The sequence below is a fragment of the Montipora foliosa genome, chromosome 2, assembly GCF_036669935.1.
Source record: "Montipora foliosa isolate CH-2021 chromosome 2, ASM3666993v2, whole genome shotgun sequence".
NCBI classification, from domain to species: Eukaryota; Metazoa; Cnidaria; class Anthozoa; order Scleractinia; family Acroporidae; genus Montipora; species Montipora foliosa.
The window spans coordinates 22,248,427-22,255,926 of NC_090870.1; the positions used below are offsets into that span (position 1 = coordinate 22,248,427).

The window sequence follows — 7,500 nt, forward strand, 5'->3', positions numbered from 1 at the left end:
GTGTTTCTCCAGGAGCTGAACATGCCTACATTTCTGTCATGGAGTTAAGGCAGTTTGATCTCCATAATGATTATTGTGTTTAGCTCATTTTTGACAATAGTTATATTTCTAAGGTCTTTGGCCGCTGTAAACCATTAGTGCATTAGCATGCAGTAATATATAGATTTAGCCAAGCCTAAAAGGGAGCATGAATCTGTGAAGTCATGAAAGTGTGAGCTCCCTTCAAAATCTTCCAAATTATTTATTATTTTATCATATGGAATTGCTTTCTTTTATCAAAAGAAAAAGTAGAAAGAGCAGCAGTTATTCTCCTGATTTCAAGCAAAGAAAAGAGGAGAAGAGATTAACATCGAGAACAGAGGCGTCATTTTAACAGCACTGAGCCTGGCTGAAGATTTCGCTCTCAAAGTTATTGAAACTTGATGCAATAACTTCGCAAATTCGCTTTCTTCAACAGTCCGTCGACAAAATGCTGTTTTGCAGATCAAATTTAAGTGGCCCAAATTAGAGCGGATTTAAAAAACTTAACAAGCGAGATAAATATATTAAAGGACAGCGTGGCTAGCTTAAACAAAGACGTTGAAGAGGAACAAGCAAAAGTAAAGGCCTGGGGGAAAAAACCGAGGATGAACCAAACAAACTTTGATTACAACTTTTAGACTATGAAGTGTACCAAAGCCGCAAAAATTTATGGTTCTACAGAATCTATGAAGAGACTCCCGATGAAGATACTACTGAGATCCTGTATAATTTTTTACAAACTAAATTGGGAATGAGAAAGGCCTGTGATATAGAGTTTCAACAAGTGCATAGAATTGGGAAACAGAGCAAGAACCCAGAGCAATAAAGATCGTGAAAATGTTTTTGCCCATTGTTCTTCTATTGCGGGGAAACAAGGTTTAGGAATTGGTGTTGACCTGCCAAGGCAAGTGATTGAAATTTGCAAGAGGTTCATCCCGAAAATGTTGGAAGCGCGCAGCTTTTAGCAGATAGGAACCATACAAGCTATTCATAGACGTAGTTCAATATACGTGATATTCTTTGCCTAATCTTCGAATATCCATTGTCACTACCTAGTATTAGCAATTTCCGAGACTAAATTATTGCTTTAAATTTTAAATTTGATCTTTTTTTTATTAGCTGTAGGAGCTGTTTTTTTAATTCTTTGGTTGTTGACATTATTGTGGATGCTTAATGTCTTTCTACCAACTTGGAATAAGACACGGCAGTTACATCGCTGCCTTACAAAGCCTTACTTTTCTTTTTAAACATGTTTTGGGGTATTGTTCTGTAACTCTATTTTCTATGTTTTATGTTTCACAATTATTGCTTTATGCATGTATTTTACACTCGGAATAACTGGAGGTGCTTATGGAGGAAAGTGGTCAACAACATTCATTTTAATGTAAATGCTGGAAATGGAGATGAAACTGGGTTCAATTAATGTGAGAGGATTAGGGAACAGGCTTAAGAGACAGGAAATGTTTAATTGGTTCCATACACTTTATTCAAGAAGCCCATTGTACTAAAGTATGCACGACTGGCAAGCTGAATGGGGCTATCAACCCTTATTCAGTTGCTGTTCTAGTGAAAAGGCTGCTGTTGCAGTGCTATTCAATGACAACTTTAATTTTCAAATAACGAGAATGTTTTCAGATGCAATACTCGCCTAGTGGCAGTGTTGGTGTCTGTGCTTATGTGAGCTGCTGCACTCCTTGTCACAGGTTAAGGGATTATGAAATTCCTGCGATAGAATCTCGTCAGCTAACAATCAGACCTTATTGCATTCCCTGAGCAGTCTCGGTCATCGTACTAGGAATTGTTTACCACCCCCCGAACAAGGGCTTGGTGGAAAACCTGATTGACCACATGAAGTGAAGCACAGACGCATTTTTTATGTAAACATCCTGACAGCCTCGTTGTTATTTGTTTTGCGATTTCATCTCTCTTAGTACCGGCATTATTGAGAGACAGGTGAAATATGCCACTGGTCTTACACAACTTAAGTGTTGACTAGGGACACTGGGACTCTTGATTGGTGCCTAACTAATAGACCGAACTTATTTTCATCCCCGCTATGACTACCGAAACTTGGCCGAAGTGACCACTACACTTCATTGATAAAGCCTCTAACCGCCCTACATCAGCATGCCCCATCGAATCAACATGTGTACACTAGATACCTCCGTCCAAGTAGGATAAACGACTTTGGAAGGTGGATAAGGCAGTATGAATGGTCTAATGTCTTGAATAAATATGGCATGTTTTCTTCCCCTGAAAGGTGTCGGGTCCTGCTCAAGTGACAAACCTTGAAAGGACCAATCAAGAAGCAACAGAAGGCTCTTTTTATTCATGGCAAAAATTTGTGAGTGTATAAACAATGGTGTGCCAATGTGCAATATGTATGTAAGATCTGTAAGCATAATTATTTTAACAACAAGGTTGCCGCTCTGAAAGACACTAATGTTAAACGCTGGTGGACAGAGATCAAGGGAATTGCAGGGCAAAGGGACTCTCATGACTGGTTTTATCAGATGCGTAATGACACCTTAACTTCCCCGGGTATACTTGCTGAGCACCTCAGCAACTTCTTATCAGATCTGACAGCGCATTTTTGTCCCATTAGAGTCTAGTTCTGGAGTCATCCCAGGACCCAAAACCCATAGAGCTCTATCTTTGGGCCGACTAGCGGCGGAATGAATGAATTGCAAATTGATATTGATTAGGTCACATGTTTCGGTATGGTTTTGGTCTAAGCAGTTTCGTGTTGCTGGACAATGCTGATGACTTCAGCCCCAGTGTCACAGCAGCTATAAAGGGAAATTTCTATGTTGATGATGCTCTCCCTTCTGAGAATGATAAGCAGTCAGCCATTCACCTGGCCCGAGATATGGTCGACATCCTTGCCCAAGATAGTTTCAACCTGACTAAGTTTATGTCATATTCAAGGAAGTGCTTAAGACAGTTCCAAGTGACAAGCTGTCCAACCAAAGGTTCAACCTTGATTTGGAAGATCCGCCCGTTGAAAGAGCACTGGGGATACTTTGGTTTGTTGGAGAGGATACTCTCGTCTTCAAAATAAGGCATCTCAACCACCCCAAGACCAAATGTGGCATCTTGTCTGCTGGTTGTTCCTTGCTCGACACTCTAAAGTTTGCTGCACCTTTGGCGCTGGCTGCAAGAAGTTTGGTGCAAGTCCTGTGGAAGGCTAATGTTGGATGGGACGAGCCTCTTGGTGAATAGTGGAGATCATGGAAGACTCAACTACCTTCCTTGTCTCAGTTGCGCATCCCGCGATCCTATTTTCTGCAAGATAGTGACCCGGGAGACTGCAAGTTGCAGCTCCATGTCTTTTCAGACGCATCAAAAGTTGGGTATGGTGCATCATCCTATCTGCGAGCGGAGTACCCGGATGATCGGATTCATTGTACCCTCGTCGTGCGGAAGGCTAGAGACGCACCAGTGAAGTTTGTCAGTATTCCCAGACTAGAGTTGCAGGTGGCAGTACTTGCAACTCATGTGTGTAAAATGCTGCGAGAAGAATTAGAACTGAACATTGACAGGACATTCTTATGGACTGATAGTGAGATTGTTCTGCACTATCTAAAGAAGGAGAAACGAAGACTTCAAACCTTCGTAGCCAACAGAGTTGAAGAAATAAAGGAGCACTCACCCATGCATTATTGGAATCATGTGCCAGGGACTTTCAATCCTGCAGACTGTGTCAAGGGAATTAACCCCATCTTCTCTGACCGCTGACCACAGTTGGCTTCGTGGACCTGACTTTCTGTGGGGCCAGAACATTCCTGGCCGAAACAAGAGTTTAGAACTGTGCCTCTTTTAGATTTGGAACTGACGAAAGAAACTCGTGTGCACTCTCTGAAACTGACTCCTGATTCGGTTGCAACGAAGAAAGGAAGCTCGAAATTTTAACTCATCAAAGATCCTATGGAAGACCTTCTCCAAGTCCTTATAATAACCTGCTCAGATTGGACCCGCCTTAGGTGCAATGTAGCATGGCTCTTACGATTTACGCAGTTCATTAAAGATAAAGGGAAGGTCCAGACTGGAGGGTTAACTGTTGATGATTTGAGTGTGGCTACAGTTGCAGGTTGTTCAGGGCTCAGCATATGCACAGGAGATAAAGGATCTGAAGTCAAATGGTGCCATCAGAGCATCAAGCAAGATTGCAGCATTAAATCCCGGATTGGATGACCAGGGAGTACTAAGAGTCAATGGACACGGCCAGAAAAGAGTATCCGAATCTGCCATGGGCCGACAAATCATTCTGCCCATGAATCATGCTGTAGCTGAGATGATTGTTCATCATGTCCATCATTTCATTGGTCATCTGAGGCATGAGCATGTGACTGCCAAGTTGCGGGAAGACTTCTGGATTCCTCAAATTTGCATTCTGGTTCGCTCAGTCCTTAGCTGATGCATCAGAAGCAAGAAAGCCCTCGCTAAACCCATGATCCAACAGATGGCGCCTTTACCGGAAGCATGGCTCATGGCATATGAACCACCTTTCTCGTACACAGGTATGGACCCTTTCGGCCCCCTGTGCGTCAAATGTGGCCGAGGGACCGCAAAGCGTTGGTGTTGTCTCTTTACCTGTCTAACTACCCGTTGTGTGCACCTGGAAGTTGTTAACTCAATGGACACAGATGATTTTGTCATGTGCCTGACGCGCTTCATCAATCATAGAGGCGAAGTGAAAGAGATTTGTTGTGATAATGGCTCTAATTTCTTGGGAGTTCAGCACGACCTAAAGGAGAGTCTTGAAAAATGGCATCAGGGACGAATTGTGAGAGAACTTATCCAATATTGCTGGGTTTTGACCTTGTGGACCATAATGTCCTGATAGAAGAATTACGTTCTCTGGGTGTTCACGAGGTCCTCGTTAGATGGGTGGGGTCTTTTCTGTCCGATAGGTCTCAGAGGTTGTCATTATGCAATGCACTGTCTCCTGCAGTCATTCCACGTGGCAATTAGTTAACTAGTAACTGGAATCTAAGAGCAAAATATGTAGATGACCTAACAATAGTTGAGATCATTCACAGGTATTCATTCAGTATGCTGCCAATAATAGCAAATGAAATCGGCACTTTCTGCAGAACATGGCTTATTGAGTTCCTCAGGTATAAGCCCTTTCCAACAACCCCAATATTCATCAATGGCTTGCCCATAGAGCAGGTTTCTACCCATAAGATACTAGGGGTGTACATTGCGTCTGACTTGTCGTGGAGCTGTCATTGTGAATAATTATATTGTCAAACGTGCGCGCAAACGTCTATATGTGTTAAGGGTTCTGGTTAAATCAGGTCTATCAAGTCAAGAGGTATTGCAAGTGTACTGCAGCCTAGAACACTCTGTCTTGGAATATGCATCGCCTGTTTGGGCTGGCTTGTCCGATTGCCTAAGTGATCTAAATGAATCCGTTCAAATAGGAGGCTCTGCGCATTAATCTGCCAAACCTAAGTTTGATCAAGCGCTTGTTTGTTCGGGCCTGCACACACTATAAGAGCCCCGAGGTCAAGCTTGCGAATGCTTTGTTCAGCCATTATCGGTATCATCGTCTCCCTGCATTACTTGTCTGCGCAATTAAAAAAAAAAGCAAATGGCTAAGAAACAAAATGTAATTGAACAGATGATTTATACAACTTTAGAAAAGCAGTTATCTAGCGTATCATTGGATGACCCTCAAAAACAAAGGCCATGGACACAACTTGAATATCAAACTACTGTAAAGGCGCGATCCTGGGATCAAAATCTCAGTGGTATAATGAGGGTGAGAAAAATACCAAATATTTTTTTTAATTTAGAAAAGAGACATTGTAAACAAGATACTATTACTCAACTAAGAACAAATTACCAAAAATATATATTTACGGATAAGGAGATCTTAAGCGAATGCAAAACTATATTTACAGATGCAGTGATGCAGAATCTAGTGTGATTAACTAGTTCAGATATTCTGTTTGCGGCCGTTTTTACCGTTTCCTATTTTTAATTTTTCTTAAGGAAGGCAAAATGATTTTCTTTCAAGTACAGAATAATTATTTAAACATTTTGTTTTGAGGACTTTTAACATTTCAAAAATGAAATACCATTAAAACATCCACTCTCACACCTGTTCTCACAATCCACAGATCACCATGCCATAGGTTAATAGACAGAATCTTGATCTTGGTGAGAGTGAGTCGTCATCACTTGACTCTGAAGATAAATTCCACTCATGTTGTCAAAACGTCAGTCCATGTCATCCTAGCAGTCCTCTACAGGACTTCTCTCTTTTAAGTATATGGCTCCTGGTTTCAAACCATTATTACAGTTACAATCATGTTCTGTCTAAAAAGAAAGCTCCTCACTAAAAAAATGCAAGCACCTAAAAATCAATAGATGTTTACTGTCAACGTCATTCATAACAGAATTGTTTTAATGGAGTGGCTTTGTCTTTCTTCATGTTTATCTCACGGCTCTTTCTTCCTAAGTAGTTTCCACTCACAATATTCTTTACAAACCTTGTTTTTTTTATAATTAATCTCATTAATCTTTTTTCAAAGAATTAATTTTATCTCTAATTTAGCTGGAGAATTGAGCATACTAAACATCATCCTCATCTTCACAGTGTCCTTGCATAGTCGGGGCCTCAGTCAACTGAAAAGAAAATCACCTGTGGTTTAAAATTGGTTTTTGCTGTAGACGATTGCATTATTTCTTTTTGGCCTTAATTATTGACTGAGTGGTACTGTATGCTCCAAATTAAACCCTTTAGTTTCAACCAACAACATTGACACTCACACTATGCATGTCCTGAGATGCACAGATGCATGAATCAATCAATTAATCAATAACTTTATTTAACCACAGTAAGAACTAAAATGTATTAAGATCTAGCCCTAAAATTGGATAAAAGTCTGCATGCTTTCCATGAATGCCATGCCATGCATGTAATACAGCTGGTCTGAAATGGGATTAAAACACTGCACTGTATGTGGCATCATAGTCCATGAGCCACAACACTTATTGGTACCATGTTGGGGAACCCGATGTTAACTTAACAACACCCTGAAAATCCTAGGTGGTGGAAAGTTAGGGAAGGTAGAACTGTGAGTAAATGGCTCTTTCTTGATGTTTTAAATGTCTAAACCATCTAAATACGTTCCTTAATGATTTTCTAAGAGAAACAGGAAAACAGAGAATAAGGTGAACGCACACGCATGGTTCGTAGTAACTGCGTGTTAGTAGCCATCCTCATTAAAGTTGAAGCCTTTCTTTTTTACACACCCTAAAGACAAAAGAGCGTGTAATGAGCTTTCTGTGCGCTTACTGTGTCAACTTCTAACATGCAGAACACGCTGATAATTCTATCAAGCCCATGTCGCATGAACTGTAAACAAATAACAGTGATTTGGCCTACAATCAAGAGGTTTCGCGAAGTAAACGTATTTATTCTTATCAGAGTTATAATCATAAATAGTTATTTTATAATTTCGG

At 40.7% G+C, this 7,500-nt stretch overlaps 1 protein-coding gene across 2 annotated transcripts in view; it reads left to right on the forward strand.

Moving 5' to 3' along the window:
• LOC137992673 (recQ-like DNA helicase BLM) overlaps nt 1-7,500 on the forward strand; it is a 112,836-nt gene that overhangs the window by 35,786 nt on the left and 69,550 nt on the right. The gene's annotated exons all lie outside the window — the stretch shown is intronic.